Source organism: Lontra canadensis, unplaced genomic scaffold (genome assembly GCF_010015895.1).
Source record: "Lontra canadensis isolate GAN:19392208 unplaced genomic scaffold, GSC_riverotter_1.0 scaffold18, whole genome shotgun sequence".
NCBI classification, from domain to species: domain Eukaryota; kingdom Metazoa; phylum Chordata; class Mammalia; order Carnivora; family Mustelidae; genus Lontra; species Lontra canadensis.
Window position 1 is genome coordinate 3,982,080 of NW_022631012.1, and position 27,095 is coordinate 4,009,174.

General features: G+C 33.9%; 1 protein-coding gene and 1 pseudogene across 5 annotated transcripts in view; one reads left to right on the forward strand and one right to left on the reverse strand.

Moving 5' to 3' along the window:
• The window catches only part of ERBB4 (erb-b2 receptor tyrosine kinase 4), a 1,133,152-nt gene that overhangs the window by 935,941 nt on the left and 170,116 nt on the right, over positions 1–27,095 (forward strand). The gene's annotated exons all lie outside the window — the stretch shown is intronic.
• LOC116869247 lies at positions 375–555 on the reverse strand (annotated as a pseudogene).

A 27,095-nucleotide genomic window follows, 5' to 3' on the forward strand; every position in this document is an offset into this window, starting at 1 on the left:
TAAGCAGAAACCAAGAGTCAGATGCTTAACTGATTGAGCCATTCTGGTGCCCCATCATATTAATTGCCTTAATGAGATTTGTTCCAACTCTAACTGATATCATATTAATGGGTTGAGACAAATAGAATTTACTAGTAGAGTTTATATTTTCTTTCAGATTATAGCAGACATTTGAAAAGATGTATTGTTCAGTAACATCAATTTCACATTATAAAAATAACATTTTTATGCTTATGACTTTATAGAGTTAACAATAACTCTTAGATCCTGTATCATACTAATAACGGATTTTTAAAATTCATACAATTTAATCCAATGATATCTTTAGGTCTTACAGATTTTGCTCATTTGCATACATGAATACAATTAATCAATTTTAGAGGTAAAAAAAAATGCAAAATTCCTTTTTTAAATAGCCCATTACTTAGGTGTCAAAGGATTCAACACTGCTGCCATGATCTTGAGAAGTCAGTTATAAACAATTCTTCTTTCAATTAGCAATAATCGCGCCTCGGATAAATCTCATTGGCTACGATACTGCCACTGCGCAAAGCTAACAATTCTTCTTTCCTTAAAAGAATTATAGCTAAAATAATTAAGAAAACATTTAGGCAGTTATTTTGCTTTTAAAAAATCAAACAATATCTTCAAAGAGCGATTCTATAAACTCCATTAGAAATAGAAGTTAGTCTTTCAAAGCTCTCCTAAAAAGAAAAGAAAGGAAAGGGAAGGAAAAGTAAACACAAGAAAAAAGAAATTTACCAGTAACTAAACTAAATAATTTCTGATATAGTTTATTCCATTAAGCCTTGTTTATATCCTGTTAACTGTATAGAGCTTGATTAGAAATGGCATCACATCTGAAGTCACTATTTCAAACACCCCATTCTCTAACTGCCTTCTCCTGCCCCTCTGGTTCCTTTCCTATTGCACATACTTGAGGAACATTTTACCTTTTTAGGTACCACCCATATATCGACTCTTCTAGTTTTCGCTACCTCTCAGCTGCCCCTTCCCTCATATCCCTCCTCAAACAACTTGGATTCATGGCTCACTGTTACAATCACATTCCTTCAAAAATCCTCAACTTTCTTGCTTCTCAAAATCATGCTGGCATTAAGCCATCCTAGAAATACTGAAATTTCTCAGTGCCATGGTCTAGACCTCTTTTCCCTAAATTTTCTCTTTGGATTACCGATTTTCATCTCTAGGTTATTTTATGAATCTTACCTCATCTCCATCCTTGATATCTCCAAGTTGAAATCTCAGGGTCATCTCAAGTTTAACACATTCAGAATGTACTTTTATACCTTCTCTTCTAAATCTGTTCTGTATTCAATCTTACCTACATAAATAATTTGTGTATCTATCCACCCTTATTGTCTGTATCAGTAGTTTGGGATTTATCATTGAATGTCACAACCCCTCACATGATCCACTACCAATTCAAGAGCAAATGCTCTTATTCTATGCCAAAAACACATTTAGAGAGCTTCCTTTTCTTTTTATACTCCACTGCTGCCAAACTGTTGACGTCTTCAGCTTGAATTATGAGAATAACCTCCATTTGATCTCCTTACTTTTTAATACAAGTCTTGAATTGGGTTACTCCTTGGCATAAAAACTTCCGGTGGCTTCACTAGGGCAAAATACTAAATCCTTGCTTCCTGACCTCCTCATCACTTTTCCTGTCTTCATTCTCTTCACTGACCTTCTTTCTACTCCTTACAAGCCAAGCAAGGCAATGCTTTTGCCTGGAGGGTCTTTCTTCCATTTACACCTGATGAACTCACAGTCATTCTTATTTTCTCAGCTTAAGCATACTATCTCCAAGGTAGCTTTCCTGACCCCTTAATCCAAATAATAACCTAACAAAATTTAGAAATTTTCCTTTGTGCATCTATCCTGATAGACTATTACCTAAGTATTTGTGCCAGTTATTATTGTAGAAGCCCACTCTACCATTAGGCTATAAGATCTTTGACAATGAAGAATGTCTGTTGACCCCACAACTGCCTATTTAATGACAAGCATAATGCAAGCATGTAGTTAGGAACCAATAAATGTTTTGTTAATTGCCTGAATAGATTTTTTCCCCTATTTTTCAAAAGATTTCTATTCCTCTTTTAAGCCTTCTTCATTCCAATCTAATTGATTTTTGTAGTATTTCCCCCCAACAGTCTTACCTTTATTTGACGTATTGTCGTTGGATCATTTTCCTTAAATATTTATAATGCTAATCTCTGATTTATTTCTACAAACTCAAATTTAGTAGCTGTTTTGAATCCAGAGTAACAACATATCTCTGAAAAATAGATCTTCCATATTGACTCTGTAAGTTAGAGTATTGACTCTTTGAAACACTTTAAGTAGGAAAATCCTGAGGTGCCTGGATGGATCCATCAGTTAGGTGTCTGCCTTAAGCAGGTCAGGTCATGATTTCAGGGTGCATGGATCAAGCCCCACATCAGGCTCCCTGCTTAGCAAATAACCTACTTCCCCCTCTCCTGCTCCCCCTGCTTGTGCTCTCTCTCTCTTTCTTTCTCTCTGTTAAATAAATAAATAAATCTTAAAAAAAAAAAAGAAGAAGAAGAAGAAGGAAAACCCTTTGTAGATTTTCGAGAAGAAGAAGAAGAAGAAGAAGAAGAAGAAGAAAGAAGAAAGTAGAAGAAGAAGAAGGAGGAGGAGGAGGAGGAGGAGGAGGAGGAGGAGGAGGAGGAGGAGGAGGAAAACCCTTTGTAGATTTTCGATATATCCAGGAGGCCAGGAACCTCCCCTAGTGGGAACCTTTTGAATGCTTCTCTGCAAATGTTTTCCTTATATATGGGCAGGTAGGGCTATGTTTCATTTTTAGCTTCTTCTTAGTCTTGAGTTCCTGATATTTTATGTTGTGGTTTAAGATAGTGTTTGCTTCTCTAATAACAACCTGTTATTAGAGTTTCCCCCAGACCCACCCCTGTCTCTTGCCTATTTATATCTATTCCAATAGGAGTAAGGATGCATGGATGGGATCCTGTATAAAAAGGAGGGGGGAAAGTTTGATTTTATCACAGATTTTGGCAAAAATAAATAATAGAAATAATTGACTGCAGTCATAATTCATTGCTGGTATCAGTTATCTGAATTTAATAGATATTCTAAAACTTCAGCTTTGAATATTTATGAGGGAATACTAAAATGTTTGAAAATAGGCAACATACCTGACAAGTTTTATATTCTCACAGGCTTAATTTTTCTCTTGAAGAACCTAGAAGAGACTATAAAACCAAAACAGGTTTCTCTCTGTAAACCTCAACATGTAACTTAATAAGTTTTCTGCTTCTGTTTCTCCAAAGCATTTCTTGGGTTTATGTGCATGAGAGGACATTTCTCAAGAGCACAGTCTACTGTGCCAATATTTGAATTCAATGAATGAAAATTAGGAATCTGTTAAAGGCATTAGTTTTCCATATTGTAGATATTTTCCAGCTTTGTAAACTCTACAATTTGGTGAATTTCATAAATCACTAGGGGATGTATTGCTGTGCCACCAGAGAGCTAGAAGAGAATTATACTGATCATGTGCAGTTTCTGACTTCAATCTGAAAGTATTTGCTAATTATAATGGCTTAGGAAGAATTCTCACTCCGTTTGATTGCACCAGTAGGAAGAGCTGTTTATCATATAAAACTTGTTCATAAAATTCAAGTAGAAAGCTCTTGCCCATAGGGTAAGCAGAGACTGGGAAACAGAATTTCCAAAAAATTAGCAAATAATTTCAAACATATCAAACCTTGATATGGTTGGTTTGATTAATGTTTAAAACTCTGTTTGCAGATTCAAGGATACAAAATATTTTTTCTGCTAGAGGAAGGGACCACCTGAATAAAAGCCTGATTTACATTATGTGGCATAAGGTGATTTCACTTATTCAGGTACCAGTGATTTGATTCAGGAAATGAAGGCTCAATGTGCTGTGATATTTTCAATAGCACACACACACACATATACGTGTATCTACAAAGTGGAGTGAATATATATTGAAATATATTAATATTATACATTATTATATACTATATATTTTATAATTATATTATTAATATAAATAAATTATAAGTATTACCTATACTGTAAATACATATATTTTAATCTCATCATTACCCCTTTTCATAAAATGATTACCATAGAATCCCTATTTCTTTAAGCCTTTTAAAAAAAATGACTTGTTCTATAAATACTACATAAAAAGCTCAATTTATTTCCCCAGTAAAAATAAAAATATCAAGGTATTGTTTTGAACATTTCTAAGGTGCTTCAGCTCCTAAAAAGCCATGTTTTTAATTCTCATAGCTTACAGTTTATGTATAGGTGGGCGCAGTGTGATTAGAAATAAGAATGAGCACCTCTGAGGTAGAAAAATTATGAGAGCAGTTTGTCACGAAAATAAGCAATCAGTGAGGGCATTTTATCTCAAAACTAAAAAGCTTACAGTTTTCCACAGTGACCGTAGCCACTGCAGTTTTGTCTAGGGTTTTGATCCACTTACAAATTTAATCTAACCTCTCGGAATTTAAATGTTCCATTATCTGTTAGAAAATAATTAGAAGCTGTAAGCAGAAGTCTGCATACGTGGGGTTCCTTGGGAGTCCCTAAGCTCATGGAAGCAAGGCGTTTGATGGATACTGGTCAGCTGATATTGGACCAGCAGCTAATAATAGCAGGAAATGCTGCTTAGCTAGGTGAGAAAGTTAACTCGGGGAAAATGAAAATGAAACATTTGGGATTTATGGTCGGAAATAAATTTCCCTTTTTCATTCGTTTCCTGGTAAGAAAATAGCCAAGGGAACCAGTTCCTTTTTTTCTTTTCTTTTTTTTTTTTTTTTGATAATTTATAATGAAGATCTAAGGCCCCACTTGATCTCAACCATATTCACTGTAATTTCCTTACATCCTCACAAAGAAGTTTTAGTGCATTAAGAATATGTTTAATATAATGTATACAAATAATAAGTGAATCTGATCAGTAAATTAACAGTTGTCGGCTTCAGCAAACCTGTGGTAAATTAACCGCAGGAAACATGTATAAGCTTTTTGGGAGGGTTGCAAACACAAGGGGCTTGAGTACAAAGCCAGAAAAATACTTTACTTTTGTGAGTAAAGTAATGAGCCAAGTCCCTTTAAAATGAAAAATAAGTTAATTTCAAAATGAGGATGGCTTATTCACTTAATGAACATGTTAAGCTCATTCACTTAATTCACTTAATGAACATGTTACTATGTTCTCATTAATGAAAAAGTATTTTATTCTTTTGCAGACAGATGCTTCACAACAAACTATTCTCTAGTTTTTTCATGTAATGTTGGCTTACATCAGAGTGGATTTCAACCTACATTACTCTATTTTCTTTAGTTTTCTACTAAATTTATAATGCATGGACTAAGGTGTAACACCTAAAGCTGTGTGTTATTTTTGCATCCCCAACAAAGGTTGTTGATATCTTTTAACTGATAGCTACTTCAGGCTTTGTAACTCCTTTAATACCCACTTACTGAGTAGTAAGAATTTAGTAAATATTTATTTTTAGTTTGAAGGGTGGATATGCTTACTTCATTTGTTTTTTAATAGACTTTTATGGAGGGCCTACTATGCACACAGTTCCATGCCATCTTTGTACTTTAGGGCTTATTAGATCACTATCATGGCATAGACTTAAACTTGGTGAGATTTGTCTGGTAATATTAAGTTGATAAAATAATGTCTTATCAGGTTGGAACAGAGGAAGTATGATAGGAAATTCGTAGAAGGAAATAGTATCATTAATGGTGGGTGGATTTAAGGATCTTTTAAACTCTTCACCGATGCAGGAATATATTTTTTGGTCTTCCAATTGATTTGGTTGCTTTTGTCTAAAATGCATGCATTTTAAAGACTTAATTTAATTTATTTGTTTGACAGAGAGAGAGATCACAGGTGGGGTGGGCAGGGCTGGGGAGCAGAAGGAGAGGGAGAAGCTGGCTCCCTGCTCAGCAGTGTGGGGCTCTATCCCAGGACCCTGGGATCATCACAGGAGCCGAAGGCTGACTTTACTAACTGAGCCATCCAGGTGCCTCTAAAATGCATGCATTTTAGAAAAATAATTGACCCTTGTTTCAGTTTATTTTTATCCTTATCTTGTTTCTTCTATATGTATTTCATAGATTTATTTTTATATATTTTATGCCATATATACATGATATATAAACCATCTTGTATGCAATTGTGGAGTTTGTTGGTTGATGTGGAATCTGCTTTAAGTCAGGAAAGAAAAGTTAAAATACAAATATTTTCCTATAACTTACTCAACACTAACTCCTTCAAAGTATGATATTGAAGTTTAACACAGTTTTTGGATGTAGGTACTTATATAAACACTGAAATTTCTTGTTTCAGATATTTTTACTTTAAAAATAAAAGCAAGAACTTGTTAATTTCCATTTCACTGTGGTTGTTAGTTGTGGAGATTAATTTATTAAGAATATTTGCCTATTAATGCTGGCCACCCAAAAGAGTGCCACAGATCTCCTATTTTATTGAGTTTAGGTATGAATATATTTTGAAAATGTTCTGGTCTGTTTTTACACTTGTACACCCAATTAACTCTTAAATAATGTCCATGACAACCTTTTCAGTTAATCTTTATATTTTTGAAAGCTATGGAATAATATCAAGAGATTCATTAAAGATTAATCAACTCTTCTGCTTGATAATCTAATTGTCATTGAAAGTGACTGCCTGTAGAAAAAAACATTGCCATTTTAAAACAATGTTCCTTTTTTCCCCTTCAATCAAGTTGTATTCTCTTATAATATTTATAGATCTCTGTAATTTTTTTGTTACAGTAAATCTGCATTTGTATACATCACAGACGTGTAACGGTTAAGAAAACGACATTCTTATTTACCACTGGATATTAAGATATTTATAAACAGTGTGTGTAATTGTGTTGGCAGAGTTTTCTAATTGAAAATGAGTACAGGACTTTCCTATTAAAGCATAAAGTCCACTGCTTCTGAAGTAAGCAGAATTGCTATTAACAGATTATCATCCCTTTACTTAAAGCCTTATCTGTTGTCCAGTGGAAATTAACCACCACCATCTGTACCAGAAATTCCCAATTTAAACGTGTAAGTTAGAACTCCTACAGGGCATATGTTGTGGTGAGATGAGCAGTGGGTGAGAATTCTTCAATTTCTCTAATGTGATCCATTTGGAAATTACTATGAAGTCTGGAAAGACCCTGATCTCCAGGTATTCTTTCATATTTTTCTTCCTATGTAGGCAGAACAACACACCATTTCCTAGTGGAAGTGAAGATGAAGTACAGAGCACTTCTCCAGTAAATTTAATTTTATCTCTTTACAAGACTCATGCATCATGGCCTGTTTCAATCAATAAATTATTTTCTCCCTTTAAGATTTAGACTTTGATTAGCTTGAACTTCTTAAAGCAGTATCAGAAAAGCAAAAAAGAAACAATTTATTTAAAATCTGTGAATTGTGATCCAGGCATATTGAATACATTTTCTTGTATTCATCATGATAATAAAGCAACCAAGACCAGCAAAATATATTTTGGCACACAAACTTGCATAATTAATGCCAATTTTTCATAATAAGATTAAAACATATTTAAGAACTTCCTATTATTTAAAAATTTTTTCTTCATATCTCTTTTCCCATTCATAGTTCAAATAGATACAATGATGTTTCAATTTCTAAAGGGTAATGCATATACCAGATTATTATTATGTGGATAGTAAATGAAGGTTTTTAGGAGTCTGTTAATAATACAAGATATTATTTTCATCACCTTAAATGAAATGTTTTTCAAAGAAGCTACTGTTGGTTCAAGGTTAACAATCAGCCAATCAAGACTTGATGAAAGACAGTTCTAATATTTAAGTCAACCAACCAGTCTGTTTAAAATATGTATTTGCCAGCTAAGCCATTTTTGAAGCATAGTCCTATATTATCTAACCGTCCTTTTGGTGATGAGATATTACATTAAAAGGGCTCTTTGTGCTATGAGGTTGATAAGGCTGAATGTGAACACTGGCATACAACTAAACTATTTGACTTACAAATTAGCATCAGAGCATAAAGTATTCAGGGACAAGGGGCCTTGGCGGACTACTAAGTGATATTTATCATTTGGATTTCTCCTTCTCAAGTGCTTAAATTTAGGAACATGTCAATGTCTAATAGGGGATAGTGGCATAATCTCAAGGTAAAAGTCACCTGTAAGTAAGAACAAAATTAGTTTCACCACTAAGAGCATGTGTGTGCAGGGGCGCGCATGCACACACACACACACGCACACGCACACACACACACACACACACAAATAGGTAGAACCTCAATCAAGATTTGGAGAAATCCCATGAACCCCTATGCTCATATAAGCCAACTCTCAAATCATGTTTTTCTCTCTCTCAGGGTGTTGATTACTATATAACACTTTAGGGAGAGTAATAACATAATTTTCATTTTATCCCTGGTAACTGGCATTTTTAATTTGCCATCACAACATCAATTGACCTGTGCCTTTGCCTATGAGACTCCATTTGTGGTTTGTCAAGGAGAAAACATAAAATCTTATAAACCAAGAATAGTTTAAGAGAGTAGAAAGCAATCACTTATGAATGTGAGATTTGGTAATAGTTGACCCCAAAAAGTAAATTTTATAAGCCCACTTGAACAATAATGGAATCCCAAATAGCAGGAAATTGTGGTATTTCAGGAATGACTGGGACAAGAAATTGTCTTGTCCTCTCTCATCTCAGCTTTTACCCAGCTTGTGTGAAGGGTCCCACTAACCGCTTGTCTGAAGAGCAAGGTTTAGGAAAAAGCTTCCCTGTGGCCTGTCTTGGGAACATGCCTATTTCTGGATCAAATGAGAGGTAGAGTCCCATTGTTTAAGTGGCTGTTGATGGCACAGGAGTTTTAGTGTATAATTTGAATAAGCACTAAGACTCATAAAAGGGAGAGAGAAAACTAGAAAGGCGAACCAATGGGTGACTGCAAAAAACAGTTAATATTTTTAGTTCGATCAGATAAACCAGAGAAATTTTTATTTGACTGCATAGCCTCATTTTTTTTTTCTTTACTTTGCTTTCTTTTTTTTTTTCTTTTATAATTCACTTTCTTTTAATGGGAAATTTTAAAGATATATTTTCTCCAGTTTTTTAATTGAAGTAGTATAAAGAAATAGATATAGATATGTAATATCAATGTAAGTATATATATTTATATATCTATGTAAGAATATATATTTATAAATATATATGGTTATATACTTATAATTATTATATATTATATGCTATATAATATTTATATTTATATACTTATAAATGTATATATAGTATTATATATTATAAGTACTATATATTTATTTATATAGTACTATGTACATAGTACTATCAGCTTATATTTAAGCAAAAGAAAAGAAAAAATAAGCCTCTAGTGCTCTTATGCTACTGACTGCTCCCTTGGGTCTTACTTTTCAGAGATCATTTTCTTAGGTGTGTTTCCTGGCATTTCCCTCCACCTTCCTAAAAATGTGCTTCTACTGCCATTTCTTGACTGTATCAATTTTAGATAAAATCTTTTGGCTATTTAATATGGAAAGTGAAGATTTAGTATTCTCAGATCCTTTTCTACACTTTTTTTCACTTTATTCCTTATGTAATATTTATGTCATAATTTCAAATTATATTGATAATTTAGGGTCTTTTTTCAGAATTATTACTATAAAGGTGTTGCTGATAACTATTTCACCAAGAATATTTTTTCTTCTAAGCATTCTATATCTCTACCTCTAATTCTTCCCCAACTTACAGACTTCTCTTCCACGAGGTCAGATGCTTCATGATCTCTACCAGTTTTTGGTTTGTTTTTTAGTTTTCCTTCTCTCTCTTACTGGGAGAAATCCTTCCTTAAGAACTTCACTCTCATGTTCAATCTGGACTGGTAGTGTCTAGGTTAAAGACCCAGCTGTTACTCTGGGCCCTCTGTTCCTCTTCATCTAGAATCTCCCTTTGTTTTGCAACTCAGTTATATTCTTTAGTTTCTTCATACAGTATCTTCCTCCTTCTTGGTTGAGTGTTACATAAAGAATTATTTGCTGTAATGAAAAGTTATAGGGAAACTGTGTGGTACCCTAGGACTGAAGGAGAATACCAAGGAAGGGAATTCCTAATTCCTGCTTTTTTTTTTCCCCCTGCTATTCCCAAGATTTCCAAATGATGAACCTTAGACTTTTTTTTTTTTTTTCCCCTCATTCATTGTGCTGAGCTCTTTAAGGACCCTTCGAATCTAGAAACATATCTGTTAGTTTGGGAACTTTTTTTTTTTTTTTTCCTCATGGCATCTTTGATAATATTAGCTGGCTTGTTCTTACCTTCCTTCTGGGATTCTTATTAGTCAGTTATAGACCCCTAGATTCGTTCTTTAATTTCCAAATCTTATGTCTCAGATTTTCCAAGTTTATGTATTTGTTCCTTATTTTTCTGAGGGTTTTCTTGAACTTTCCTTCCAAAAATTTTTTTTAGAAATATCATGTGTTGTACTTTTAATTTCTAAAAGGTGTTTTTGTTTCTTCTATCATTAAAAAAACAAACAAAAAACATACCAAGTAAGCAAGAAACCCTGTGTTCTTGGTGAATACAGTATATATTTTCATGTGTCTTAGGGTGTTGATGTTTTTCATGTTTTCCTTTGTTTCCTGAATTGTGTCTTCCCTCTGGGTTCTTCTTTTCTTTCAGTTTGTTTGAATGGGCTTTGGCTTTAGAACTAATCTTTGTCCATTTGGGCTGCTGTAACTGTGTATCATAGACTGGGCTTATAGGCTAAGAAAAATTTTCCCACAGTTTTAGAGGCTGAAAAATTCAAGATCAAGTTACTGACGTGGTTTGAAGTGTTGGAGGTCTGGGGCTAATGGCCAAGAAAAAATTCCTGAGGCAACATTTGTGCAGAAAAGTGGTTTTATTAAAGCACAGGGACAGGACACATGGACAGAAATTGCTGCACTGGGGTTGTGAGGAGTGACTGATTACACAAGATTTTCCTATCTTATGGAGGGGAGGGTGATGTTAGGGCTCCAGGAAATTGAATCTATAGGGTTTCTGGAGATTTTTTTTTTTCTTGTAAGTCATTACAATAGATGCAAACTGATGGAGACTCATGTCCTGCATAACTCTGATCTCTATCAGTTAGCCATTTGTTTTTCCTTTTCCTTTGTTCTAGAGCAGCCAGGTGTGCCTGAGGACTGTCACATACCTCCTACCTAGTGTGTTTTGGGGGCTGGGGCAGAGCGGGGTGTTAGCTTGTGCTTTGCCCTCAGCTTGCTTTCTTCTCCCTCATCAGAAAATCCCTTGGTGTCTGAAGAAAGCTGTTTTCTGGTTCATAGACAGCTCTTTTCTTATGTCCTCACGTGGCAGCGTTGGATGAGGGAGCTTTCTGAGGTCTCTTGTAAGGGCACTGATTTATTCGTCTGTAAGAGCTCTACCCTTATTACATAGTCATCTGTCAAAAGCCCCACATCCTAATACCTAATCATGCATTGGGAATTAAGAGATCAACATAAGAATATTGAGAGATACAAACATGCATTCTGTACCATCTGGTGTCATGAACTTTACTGAGAGCAGCGTTATGACCACTTGTTTGAGTTACCCAATATGGGGTCATTTAGCTTTTCAGAGAGAATCTATCATTATACAACTGTCTATACATTTTTGGAGATGATTACAGTGAATTCTGTTCATTATGTAGACTTTAAAGACAAAACAAGAAAAAAAAAAGAGGACTTTTTCCTTCTTCCTTTTTTTTTTTTTTTCCTAAAATAAATCTCCTCTCCCCCAATCTCTCTTGTGCCTGGTGTCTCAAAATATAATTTTTTGGTTTAATTTCTCCATTTAAAAACTTTAGTTTCTTGCTAGGATAGGGAAGAGCCATAAGCTGCTACTCTGGATAAAGAGAAGACCAGAGAATCTAACTGTTCTTTATACAAATTTTGAATATTATTCTTGATTTCAACTCCATCTTTCACCTTCACCATCTGTTGTACTAAATGTCTTTGGTTTTTATACCCTTTCTGGGTTTTGCTGAATGAATTGGCTTTCATATTCTTAGCATTCCCCTTTGTAGACACATTTTTTGTTGTTGTTGTTGTTTTTGTTTTTGTTTTTGTTTGGCTTTCTTACTTTTGCTACATCCATTTCCCTGAAATTTGTTGACATCTGTTCAGCCGTTTTGCCCCCTCTCCCATTCTCTTTGTTTGGGGGATTTGTATCTTTTTAAAATCTTCACCTTATTTTAGTGGCATCTTGGGAAAGTGCAGAGAAAATGTAAATACTTAATCTATCATAATAAAATGAAAGTCCTGAGAGGAGTTTAAATCTAAAAATCCTAGAAGAGCTTCTTCTAACTTTGTTTTCTTTTTAAAAATAGTTTCTATTTAAGTAAATGTAAAGAATATATACTCTTTACTTTCATCCATGTTTTAATATCATGCTATTAGAGAAAGCTTCCCTCATAAGGAACGTCATTATGTTTTTTTAATTTTTTAACTTATTTATTTATTTGAGAGACAGAGAGCATGAGGGGGAGGAGAACCAGAAGGAGAGGGAGAGGGACAAGCCGACCCCCAGCTGAGCAGGGAGCCTGACATAGGGCCGGATCCCAGGACCCTGAGATCATGACCTGGGCTGAAGTCAGACACTTAACTGACTGAGCTAAACAGCACCCCCCACCAAAAGTTAGGTTTTGTTTGTTTGTTTGTTTGTTTGTTTTTCTTAATTAATAATTGCTTATTGAGAACTAGAGAATTCCTTAATTATTTGATCTTGTCATCCACACATGGTGACAAGAAAGGCAAGAAGCATTTATATTGAGAATTGATATTTTATAACTGTATCTAAGATTGTCACTCCAGGGAGAAACATCTAAGAAAACATTTAGCCCCTAGATTATAGTTGAAAAGTGAAGTTCTTCTTTGATTTTCTTCATAGATTAAAATGTTTAAATATTGGAAATATTTATTTATTTATTTATTTGATAGAGAGAGAGAGGGAGAGAGAGAGAGAGGGAACACAAGCAGAGGGAGTGAGAGGGAGAAGCAGGTCTCCCTCTGAGCAAGGAGCCTGATACAGGGCTGAATCACAAGGCCCTAGGATCATGACCTGATGCTTAACAACTGAGCCACCCAGATGTGCCTAAATATTGGAAATACTTAGCTAAGAGTTATAGTCTTTGATTTAAGTATCAAGAGAAGTTTTATAGGAAACAAATTTAACTGTCTAAGGATGGAGGTTGACAGTAATATCTCCAGAAATATTTATGGTACTCATTGTTTTCACAGATTATAGAGTTATAAAGATTACCAAAGTGAAAAAAGACATTTGACAACTGCATGGCTCTTAGTAGAAGAAATCTAAATGCTAACATATCAAATCTATTAACTTGAGAGTTAGGGGGGAAAAAAAAAAAGAATAAGAAATTTTTTTAAGTCCAGTAGTTCAAAGAGTATTTCCTCAACACAGGGCTAAAACATTATTGAAATTAGCATTGCTAGTCATCTTTTTTTTTTTTTTTTAATAATATTTTCTTTGTAAGCAGAAATTAAAAGAGCCTAAAGCAGGAGTTCTCACCCTTTTTTTTTTTTTTTTCAGTTCAGAGATTCTTTTGAAACAACTGATGAAAGCTATGAAATTGTTCAGAAAAACTGCACATACATGTCAACAATGATTTTTATTCAATATCTAGGCATTTAGATTCCCCTGAAGTTCAGATACACAGTCAAGAATCACTAGCCTAATGTGTTTGCTAACTGGTGTTATAATCTTAAGGGAAATTTAAGTGGTTAATATCTGTACTTAGACTGCCCAAGAGATTTACTCTAAATCATTGGTTATTCAAATTAAGACAAGTACCAGGGTTTCTGTGTATCTCACCTTGTTTAATCTCACAGCAATCCATCAATAGGTTTTCTCCAATGAAGAGATTGGAGTTCTGAGAGGGGAGATGAATGATCCAAAGTTCTAAGTAGTTACTACGTGGCAGGATTCAAATCTCTAACTTGATTCAAAAGTGTCTCCTTCTGCCAAGTTATAATGTTCAGACTCCTGAGTACCTTTTGGGAGAAGTAATAAAATTTGGGCCATAGAATCTATTATTTCTACCGCCATAAAATTTTGGGTAGCAGGGATTCAATTCTGTCTTGGAGAATACGAACAATGTAATAACTAGCAGGTAATACCAACTGGAAGGAAAATAATGTCCAGTTTCTCTTTTACTGGTATGTGGTATATTTCTACCTATGTGCAAATTTTCACTTTACTAGAAGAATTTTTAAAAATTAAAAAAAAAATAGGTAAAATTAACTTAGAGTCTATACAAAGAAAAATAAATGGGGGTCTTTAAATAGTAAAAGTATTTCAGGCTAAAATGAAAAAATAAATAGATTTCCCAAATGATTGCCCAGAGTTTTCTTCTGAAACTTAGATCAAAATACCGAAAAAGATCCTTGGAAGACATAAAGCCGATGATCTAGCTGCAGAGGACTTGTCTAGAATTTTGGGATGAGGGAGTTTAGAACTATCGTAAGGCATAGGGGTCAGATGGGGATTGGAGATGGATGGTTTAGAGCTCTCTAGTCTTTCTTGGTTGTCAGGATTCATAATATAAAGGGCTACAGTGAGTCTGTCCTCAGCAGTAGTACCTTATGCCTATATACTAGAGGCTTCCAAGAGCCATCAAGTGGCTCTAGCTAAAGTTCCACCCTATTCCCCACAGGATTGCAAAACTGCCACTTAAGTGAATTATCCTTTTCCCTGTTTCTACAACATACTGATTAATATCTAACATTAATGAAATAAAATATATGATCTTCTCATTAAGCAATAACATTATAAGAAGACATAAACTTTCTATTTGGATTAATTTCACTTAATCTTAAAAAGTTGGAATTTCTTAAAATTATAAAATCCATTGATGACATTCATTTAGCAACTGATCATCTTTAAGTGATAGCTTTACTATCACATGAATGTTCAAATAATTAAAATTCAAATGATTATTTGTAAAGTAGTGACTTAATGTATCTTTACCATTCTGATCAATTTGATTTTAACTAAGTATAGCTCTAATGAAAACGAATATATAAAAGATGAATTTGGATTGTGGAATTTCTCTGAAATATTATGTAATATAGTCAGTTCCCCTTGATAATGAGAATTACACCATACTCCATAATAATCTTTCCCTGAATTAACATTTTGTGATAATACAAAAATTCTTTAACCATCAACATTTACTTGATACATTACTGGACAGCTGTGTTTCAATAGAGGAAAACATTATTCTACCAAATAGTTGTATATATAGGGATTGAAAGAGAATCTTAATAGAGTCTACACAAGTTAATCATTTGTTTTATTACGTTTTGATTATAAATGAGCAAGTATTCATAAAAATGCAGAAATACTTAAGTAAAAATGATAAATATCTTAATTAAATCCAGATATGATTACTGTGAAGAATTTAATACAAATCTTTGAGACTTTTTTTCTTGACTGATTAGATGTGCCCCATTCCCTTAACCATATATATCATAGACAATAATGTATTAATATATGGGAGTTTAGTCCTAAAAAGTTGGAATTTCTTTAAAAGTATTCAAGTGAATAAGAGTGGGGAAGGGGCAGCTACATTTTCGAGTTGTTGCATATTCAGGAGAAGAGGTGATATCTCAGAGATTAAAAAAAAAGAGAGAGAGAGAGAGAGAGAAATATCATCAGAAAACCAAAATTACAAAACTAGAACCTAGAGCTAGTTCTCTACTGGAAGGAAAGGAACTCCCAGGAGTTGCAGGGTGCTAGAAAAAAGAAGAGAACATAGAGATTTATTAGAAGTTTCCACAGATTATGTTTTGGGACCACTTAAAACTTTGAGAAAAGTGAGAATATAAATATTTCTATTTATGTTGATGTTTCCTTGAAAGAGTTTTTTTTTTTTTAGATCTGAGCCACTGATATTAATGGTTTTATAAATACTTTATAACTAAATTACTAGAATATATTTATCTTATTTTGAAAATATCTTGTGTATCATTAACCTGTTGGTAACTACTTCAAGAAATGAATTGAAATACCATTTCATTTGTTTCCTCTTTATTGCACATTTTGATATTTTTACAGGAAGCATACTGGCTTCCTGTAACAAAGGAATTTTGGAAGGAAATTCAAAGCATTAAGTTTTTTATATAACATTTTCAGTGAAATTTTTAATTGTCACATTAATATCTCTTTTTCTTCCAAATAATACCTTATTTAACATTGAATTACAGATGTAGTTTAATTTTGGGGAAGCTGAACCTTTGCAGTGTTGAAACTTCTTATTCAGATAAGAAGTATATCTCATTCAAATATATTTTAGTTTTATAATTTTCTTAAAATATGACTGTGCTTTCTTACTGGAGTAACTTCAAAGTATTTTGGTTTTGTTTTTATTATAATTAGAATATTATCTTTATTTATATTTTAATTGCATATTGTTGGCACAAATGAGCATTTATGATTTTGCATATTTATATCTAATCTGTTACTTCTAATATTTTATTTATTATTTAATTTATTATTTATATTTATTTATAAAATTATATATTTATATATTTATTTATAAAATTATAATTTTATATTTATTATTTATATTTATATTTATACTATTCTCATATTTTATTTATTATTATTATTTTATTTATTTCCTTGGTTAAAAAAATACCACTGATGACTGATGTTAATTTTATCTCTTTCTACCTAATATTCAAATCCCTTATTTCTTTTTCCTATAATATAGCATTGTCTGGAGCCTCTAGAAAAATGTTGAACAAGGGTAGTGGTGAACATGACAACAGTATTGTTTTCCTAATATTTTTGCAAATCCTTCTAAAAACTCTGATGTTTTCTTCTTGTTTCTGATTTGTCCCCTATAGTTTTATCTCTTTTGTTATTCTTACTGTTTTATATTGGCATTTTCTGTTCTTTCTTTAGATCAGGGTTTCTGAAGTACTCTATTACTCTGTTACATATCAGACTATATTTCAACTTTCTATTTCCATTTAATAGTTTTATTATCTGCACATTTCTATCAGTTTAGTGACCTTTTTATTTTTACTACTTGTTTTTTAAGAGTCTTTATTACTTATTTTAGAATTTTAGATTTAATCAGGAATCTCATCTTTTACACTTTACTTATTTATTTATTTTTATTTTAGAGGTAGGTGTTGGGGCAGGGGGAGAGGGAGAGAAGCAGACTCTCTACTTAGTCCAGAGCCTGACAAGGGGCTCCATCTCAGGACCCTGAGATCATGACGTGAGCCAAAATAAAAAATCAGACATCTAACTAACTGAGCCACCCAGGCACCCCTCATCTTTTACACTTTAAAATGATTTTACCAAATACTCTTCATTTGGTAGCAATGTCTCTCACCAAGCAGATTCTCCAAGTTGTTTGATTAATTGACTTTTCTTGGCAAGTTTTTCTCTACACCTTTAAAACATATCATTACCCCTTACTCTGTGAAAACTTATTCCAGAAAAGATACTGATTTTTTAAGAAGTCTATTTTGTTTGAATCATTCTTGTTTTCAAATTTATGATGAGCTAAATTTTCTCGGGCTATAACTTAAATTATTTTGTAGGTACATATAAAGAAAAAGGAAATTCTCTCTCAGAAAGGTAGTATGAGAGACTGCAACTTGGTTGGCAATAAATTCCTAGTAAACTGGATTTGTTTAAGCAGACTTTGTGACTGCCACATCCTTCATAATATGTACACTATTTCAGTCTCGGTTGTATTGATTTTGACTTCAATTACTTCAGTCAGTTTGAGACTATGCAAATGTGAAAAACCCTTCCTTAAGGAACTGACTCATGCAAGAATGTGACAAAACCCTTTACCTAAATTATCATATTTTCATTTTTATATGGTTTTAGCCATTTCTGTAACTACAGTAGACTTCTGATGTAGTGTTTCATGTCTATCTTGGTCACTACTATAGTTCCTGGTATAAAGTAGAATATAGGTAACTATTTTGTGAATAAAAAAAATTTCTCAGCTACATTGGTAGGCACCCTATATTTGATGTCAGGGCTATTTCTGAAAATTCTACAAAATTTTGCCAAAAGCAAACTATTTCTTAGTTTATTTTCAGATAGTTTATGTTATAGGTAAGATTTCCCAGAAGGATACTCTGAGATGGAATTTAGTACCCAAAATGTTCTTAGGAAGTGGCCTTAGGGTCAGAGAGGAAACAGGGTATGATTCAGGCTTGCCACCTCCTTGTCTGACCCCTTTGGTAACTCTGGAGCTAAAATGACCTATCAAAGTTATCCAGAGTTGGCAAACCAGAAGTTGTTACATGCAGATTGCCATGGGAAGCGGTGTAGGCTTGAGTGAAGTGGCTTTCTGCAGCTGAAGAAATCTCTGACATGTGGGTTGGTGGAAGGCAGTGGGCCAGCAACACTCTCAGATGCTAAGGCAACAAGTCCTTCCTTGAAGGAGGATCTAGGCAGTGGTCCATTTATGCCACGTTGCATCAACAAATCAACCCATGTCTGGGCAAGATCAAATATATAACCAGGGGAGTCAGGTGTTATCTTTGTATAACACAAGACACAAATCTGATTTAGTTTGGCTAACTAACTCTGTAAGGGATGGGGAAAGTTAATATACTTCAAAGAATGCAAGATAAAGTTATACAAAATGTTGTATTTCTTGCTTCAGAGAACAGAAAGCTTAGTGAATACAGGGGTGTTAGAGAGATGTGAAAGATAAGATTTGAGCTCATTCTTTTGATACAGGTTTGGTTTAGGTAGATTTAGGGAACGGTGAATTCATTGCATGTTACATGTCCTTAGGTAATATAGATTTGCCTTGTATCAGCATGGTGAAATGGAAAAGTCTGGCACATTTGAATCTAGCATCAAAAAGCTTATTGGGAAGTGTAGTTAATTAGGTGAAGTGACAACAGATAAAACCAGAAAGATAAGTTAGAAAAAAATTAAGAAGAGCCTCATATGTTCAACAAATGTGTCTTCCCTTCCTTATCCTACGCCCTCTCAGATAAACAGCTGTTTGTAATATATAATTTGAAAACTGAAATAAGACTTTTCATGTAATTCTGATCAAAATCAAGTTTATTTGAATAATTAAATAATGATGCTGCAATTACCTTAAAGGTTTCAGTTATATATAGGAAGAATCAATATCTTTATTCATCTGCTTAATGGCCTCTAGAAAATTTTGTAGTTTTAGCATTTTGGTGCTAATACCATGATAACAGACCCCATGAGCGATTTTTATAGGCAAGGTGTAGTCAGTTAGTTTGTTTAAGTGTTTTAGGATAGTGTTTGGTGAAAAGAATTATGTTGATTAAGATTATTATCATTATTGTGGAGGAAGTTTCAAAAAGTGCTTAAGTTGCTTATTCTTTTTCCCCATAACAAGATAACAGATTTTCAGTTTAATCATTTAAACATAACCTCTTATTTAAAAGTAACCTCTCCCTATGGACACTTTTAGCATAATTTACTTGGAAAATGTGTTTATCCTTAGCATGAGAACTCTTCTTTGTTCCAAGAGTTTACTCACTCTTTCAATTATATATTCATCCCATATTTCTACCAGACATTTATTTTCTGGAAACAGAATATATATGTGTAATCAAAAATGAATAATATTATTAACATCACAAAATCATAGCTCACTAATTCAGAATAGTATCTATTGGCTTGATTAATCGTTTTCATAATGATAATTCAGAAGGGAATGCTAATCACTGTGGTCACAAATGATCAGATGCTCTGTTTGAAGTCAGATCTTTAATAGGGCTATATTTTAAAAGGACATTTTGAATGTAACTCTCCAGTAGTCTTTAGCTTTATGATAGGTATTTTCACCTAGTGATCAATTTGAAGTTTAGTTTGGAAATGGAGTTTTCAAATTTTTGGTTGACCTAATTAGATAGCCCCCTTGTCATTTTGATATGCAGTGTCAGCTACAAACCATTGTGTATTGTCAGTACTTACTCAGATTGCTGCTCCTGAGGCTTAAAAGTCAGAACTGACTGAAGAGATTTTTATGTGGAAGTGGATGGTATGAAGAAGGAAGGCTATACTAATGATAAGTCATAAGCATTATTCAGAAAGAGTAGTTCTGAACTATGTCTGGTTTGATTTTAAAAAAATTATATGTGGGGATTCACTCCCAAGTTCTTGAAATGTTAACTAGATTCATGTTTGTAGGCTTAGGCTCATTCTTACATTTTCCTTCACTTTGACTCTGGAAAATTACCTTCAGTTTGACACATGTTCTAGATCTGGATATTGCATTTTAATTAAAAAGTAAACCTTAGGGAAAAAGTTAAGAAAAGATCATGAGTTACTTCAGGGCATGTTTAATTTATTCTCTTGGTTATATTTTAAAATCTGAAAATTCATAATTTGTAAATATTACTAGGCTAAGATTTGATAAACCAGAAACTCCTTTGGCTTGGCCCAACTTTTGTTGACTTAAGATCTTCACTAAAGCAATAATTGACCTTGATAACTTCAAAGCTGAAATTGCATTTATAGATCTTTAGCTTTTGACTGTCGTTAATTTCTTCTTGTATTTGCCATATGCTCAGAATAACAAACATACACATATATTTTTCTATAGAGTGTATAATGAGGCTGTTATTATATAACAATTTATGTAACTTGTCTTCATATGTTCAGGGTAGTTTCCAGGCTTTTGCTATTATAATAAATGCTGCAATGAAAAAGCTATGTAACTTCACATATAAGAAGGTATATCTATCTTTCTGTAGGATGAATTTACAGGAGTAGAATTCCCATGTTAAAGGTCAAGCACATCTGTAATTTTCATAGATAAAATCAAATCACCATCCATAGAGTATATTAATTGGGCATTTCCACCAGCAATGTATGCCAGCACTTGTTTCCCAACGGCCTATGAAACAGAGAATGGGGCATTATCAAATCTTTGGGTATAGTTCCAATTAAAAAACTGACAAATGAAAGAAAAAGTGACAAATGGTATTACAGCATATTTTTGTTTGTATGGTGGTTTATTTTGCTTACAACAGCAGAAAATTGTTCTCTCACAATTCTGAAAGTTTGAAGTCCAAAGTCAAGGTATTAGCAAGGTCATGCTCCCTTGGGAGTCTCTAAGGAGGATCCTTCCTCTTTCAGCTTCTGGTAGCCTCACATATTCCTTGGGCTATAAGTGCATCATTCTACTTTTTTGCCTTCACGATGCACTCAGCCTGTGTCTCTCTATCTTCACATGACCATCTTCTTCTTTTTTTTTTTTTAAGAGAGAGAGAGAAATTTCTTTTCTTTTTTTTTTTTTTTTAAGATTTTTATTTATTTATTTGACAGGAATCACAAGTAGGCAGAGAGAGATTGGAGGAAGCAGGCTTCCTGTCGAGCAGAGAGCCCAATGCGGGGCTCGATCCCAGGACCCTGGGATCATGACCTGAGCCGAAGGCAGAGGCTTTAACCCACTGAGCCACCCAGGCGCCCCACACGACCATCTTCTTATAAAAACACCAGTCATATTGCATTCGAGGCCCACCCTACTCCCATAAGACCTTACCTATTTAACTACTTGTGTCTGAAACACCTATTTTTCAAATAAAATCACACTCTGAGATACTGGTGATGAGGAGTTCAAGATATCTTTCTCATCGTCTAACAACAACCAACAAATATTGCTTAATGAATTTAAAAAAATGTATCTCAAACTGATATTTTTCAGCAATAAAAGTGGGACTGATGGGGTGTCTGGGTGGCTCAGTGGGTTAAAGCCTCTGCCTTCGGCTCAGGTCATGATCTCAGGGTCCTGGGATCGAGCCCCACATCAGGCTCCCTGCTCAGTGGGCATCCTGCTTCCCCCTCTCTCTCTGCCTGCCTCTCTGCCTACTTGTGATCTCTGTCAAATAAATAAATAAAATCTTTAAAAAATAAAAGTGGGACTGACTACTGGGTATTCTATATGGAAGATGCACAGCTAAAGCCAAAGCCAAGATAAAATACATTTCTATAGTTTTAAGTTTCACTATAGTGTCAAATTAATAGATATTCTATACTCAGAAACTAAAAGGAAACTAGAATAGACTCTAGGAAACCCTACAGTTCTAGTCATCATACATTTTTGAGGAATGTGTTATAGGAGGAGTAGAATTCCTACTCACATTCTGTAGAATCCAATATGGGCAGAAACAAAAGGAATATTCTGACAGGAAAAGTAAAAGGTCTCCCACTACATGAGGTGGTGGGAACCAAAAAAATTGGGGGATCCAATAAGTATCTCAATTTTTAATATTTCCAGTGTACTTTTTTAAAAGATTTTATTTATTTGAGGGAGAGCCAGCACAAGAGAGCACAAGCAGGGGGTAGAGGGAGAAGGGAGGAGCAGGCTCCCCACTGAGCAGGGAGCCCCAAGTGGGGCTGAGCAGGGAGCCCCATGTGGATTTGGAGCCCAGAACCCTAGGATCACGACCTGAGCTGAAGGCAGATGGTTAAGCAACTGAGCAAGCCAGGTGCCCCACTTCATGTATTTCTCTTATTGTGAATGATACTGTCCAACTCTGTATTTCTTTTTCTGGGTATTATCTTTTCATGATTCATGGGTTGGTTGTCTTGCTCCTTAAGTTCTATAAGCTCTTCACATATTGGGGAGATTAGCTCTTACAATAAGTATTTTTCCTCTGTCATTTGGCTATTGATGTTTTTATGGCATATCATAATGGGCATAGATATTTTTAAAATCAGATGTACTAATAGCTTCTTTTTTGTGTTCTGAGTCTTGTATCTTGGTTAGAAAGCAGTTTCCTAGTATTTTTTTTTTTAAGATTTTATTTATTTATTTGACAGACAGAGATCTCAAGTAGACGGAGAGGCAGGCAGAGAGAGAGAGAGGGAAGCAGGCTCCCCGCTGAGCAGAGAGCCCCATGTGGGGCTCAAGCCCAGGACCCTGAGACCATGACCTGAGACGAAGGCAGAGTCTTAACCCACTGAGCTACCCAGGTGCCTACAGTTTCCTAGTATTTTAATTTTGCATGGGATCATGACCTGAGCTGAAGGCAGACACTTAACCGACTGAGCCACCCAGGTGCCCCTTACAATATGTGTATTTTAAGTTAGAATAAATGTATCCATGTTTTTCCATATGAGTACTTAAACATGAAGTGAGTTTTCGTGTTCCTTATTCACCCATGTAATTTTAATCTTTATATCCAGACTTCTGGACAAAAGTTTTAAAATTCAGTAATACAGAAAACTTAAGTCTAGTGTTCAAAAAATATTTTGTTCTATGTTCTTAATCAAAACATATCAGACTCTTCCAAGGGATTAAGAAAGAAATGCTAAGTTGTTCTAATATACTTTGTAAGTGCTCAATATATGACTCCCAGCCCTTATTAGATATGTTGCTCTATAAATATATTGGTATCCATTTTCATGTTCTTGATGAAGATAGTTTATCTTCAGATGTACGAATGATTATTTACCCAATAAAATGTACCTCTGTGAAATCAAGTGTTCCATATATGCACCTATGAATAACAAAAACAACAACAACAACAACAACAACAACAACAAAACCCCCCACCAAATTCTAAGCAATTATCCTAATATATTGAAAAGAACCAGGTGAACTGAAACCTATTATGGATTTAAAACCAAAGAGATGTTTCCTTTTGGAGTTACACCTGAATTAAATATGCAAGCTATGTGTGTTGAAAACATATCAGTTTGTAATTGGATCTTCCTTGAGGCCATTCAGACATGCACGATGGACATGGCTTTTGCTCTCGCAATTACTTTAAAATTAATGGGGAAGGAAACTATCTAGTGCACTATCTCTCTTTTCATAATACATTTTTTTATTCTTCTCAAAGAAATGCATAGCCAAATGAAAAATAGACATTCAAATTGCCTTTTAAATTGATTGAATTCCACTATTGAAGGAAACCTAAGGGGTGAAGTCAAAAATTAATTTGTTTTTCTAGTGAACATTTTTAGGATCTAGAAAAAAGTAGAAGATATTGTTATTTAGTATAATTGACAAAAATAGCCTCTGTGACCCCTGTCTAATCTCTGTTTGTCAATTACATTGTTTATATTAACATGTCATATCTACAAGAAACATTTTGCTAAATTTTGTTTTTCTTGCATTTTTAATAGATGTATATGATATGCAGTTAGTTTTTATTTTTAGAATATGGCTGGATACATATTAAATGCTAAGTAAATCTCTGTGTTTGTTGATCAAATGGATTCCATTATTGGATTTTTTTTCAAAAAGTACACTGTGCCATGGGACGTGTGGTTAGCTCAGTCAGTTAAGCGTCTGCCTCAGCTTGGGTCAAGATCTGGAGTCGAGGGATTGAGTCCTGAGTCAGGCTCCCAGCTCAGCAGGGTGTCTGCTTCTCCTTCTGCCCCTCCCCATGCTCATTCGCTCTCTCACTCGCTCTCTCTCAAATAAATAAATAAAATCTTAAATTAAAAAAAAGCTACACTGTCTCATTAGAAACTCTTAGTTCGTAACCAGAATATCTGTCGGTATTTATTTTCAAAGCCATATAAAGACATCTAATAACTACCAAATGAAGTATTTAAATATTTCCATCACATTTTCGAGGAAAGTAGATTAGTTGTGCAAAATACCTTCATGTTAAAAAGTACCATAACTCTGTACTGACATTGCAGATATCCTCAAGTACATTGGTTCTTTAATCACACTTAAAATTTAATTGCATAGTTTGCACTTAAAAATCACTGAAATTGGTTTAGAAGAACCTTCAAATACTTGCTTTCTCTATACTATGATTTTTAAAATTGAAATAAATTTCAGCTTATGATGTTCCAGAACATGTTTTAACATCTGTGAATTTTAATTGATATGAATTTCAATTAAAATACCTAAAAAGTGAAGAAATTATTTTTTACAAGTGGGTTTGCATACCATTTGAAGATTTGATGAATAATTGTTCTGAATATATGAATTATTTTAAAGTAAGTAACCTCTGTAAGTGTTATCATAAATAATTTTCTGGTTCCTCTGATGAAACAGACGGAAGCAAGTAATTTCTAAGAGTTGAAGTGCCACAGAAACATTTTCTAATAATCCAAAATTTTCATAATCATGACTAGTGGCTTTAAATTTTTAATTTCTAACTCTCAAAATGATCTTATATTTATGTTTCCAGTACCAGTTCCATCTCAGTTCAGTCTGGTTCTTAGAATGAAGACTTAGGTCATGGTCATCAGATTCTTAAAATTAGATAACATTTACACAAGGACTTTAGAAATTTTGGAAGCTACAATATTCTAAGAGATATTAGAATCTAGAAAAGAGATAGATAAAAATCTAAGAGATATTAGAATCTAGAAAAGATTAGTAGTCTAGCCCCAGAGTTTGTAATATACTCATATGTGGGGATAGAACAACAACATAGCAACAATTAATAGACACCACAGATGGAAGTCACAGTATGCACCTCAGAAAGCTGTCCCTTTGTCTACCTGTAAAGAACCGACATTATTAGACAGTACACTGACTACTGAATACCATAAGTTCTTTTGCCCTTTTCAGAATTATTTTGCAGAAAGGTAAAAAATGCTATGCTCATATTAGGCAGAGGGTATAGATATGAGGCAACGAGACAGACTTACCAGCACTCACATGGAATTTGATGGAAAAGAAATTCATCCATATGGATTAAGTGAATTGTGAAGAAAATACAACTGGGTGTGGGAATGATGAGAATAGTGATGTTGAGAAGCAAAATTCTGCTCCTATTGGATACAAGTCATTTCCCATGACAGGGAGGAGCATTAAAAGAGAGTATTTGTGTCCAGAAAGAACAGGAAAAATTTTTTTTTATCTTGACTTGTAGACCAGATCTTCACCATCCACAAGGCAAATTCCTCAAGATTCTGTTATTTATTGAAGGGCTTAAAAAAATAAGTAAAGTTGAAGTTGGAAATCCAAGCTCAGATACTAGAGTACACAAGCCTAAGGTGTTTTAAAAATGTTTCTGCCTTTGGCAAGTTAGGCATTCATTTCAGATTTCTCAGGATTCACTGTCAGTGCTAGGATCCCATTACCTCATTCATGGATAGCAGCTTACCCATCTTGTTTTTCAGACCCTTTGCCTGTGATTCATTCTGAGGACAGTGCTGCTAGATAACATGTTTCTTGGGCAAGAATTTTGAGTTGATCTTCATTCTGCTAGAATAAAATACAAATGTCAGTCTATTATCTAAGTTCCTTTAAACCCTAGTATTAGCCTGCCTTTCCAGCTTTGCCCCTTAACTGTGTTCTGTCGTGTACTGCATGCCCCATAAAAGCTGATCTATTTCTATTCTGTACGCATGCAGACTTACCCATTTTCTTAATTTTTGAAGGAAAGGAAGCTAATTATATTGTATAACTGTTATGTCCCTACCCTGTGCTAGACTCTTTTGTACATATTATGTGAAATGGTTGTTATATGAGATAGGTAGGTATTATTGATCTTTAGCTATATAGAGCTGGGGACCCTGAGGTTTTGAGAGTGTAAATAACTCGCTTCTTATCACATAGCTAGTAGAAGAGCAGACTCTGGAAACAATTCACATGAATTAGTGTCCACACTTCTCTCTCGTCAACATACCACTTGACCCATGTTACTTATTCTTTTACAACATGTTCTTTCCACATACTAATATCCACACTCAAATTTTTCTTCCCAACAAAGCTTTTATTTTCCTGCAGTTTCTTTTGTCTTCACTGAATTATTATAAAAATCTTATATCATAACTATTTATCATAACTATTATTCATGTTCATAACTAGTTTCACTCAATTTTAAAGACTTCTAATATAATAGTAACTACTTGAAAGTAGAAAATATGTCTTTTTAAATTTTGTACTCTCATGGAGGGTACCAAAATTGTATAGGGTAACCCTTAGACAATACTGGAGATAAGTTAATGAATGAGTGAAAGAATGGCTAGCTATTCCCT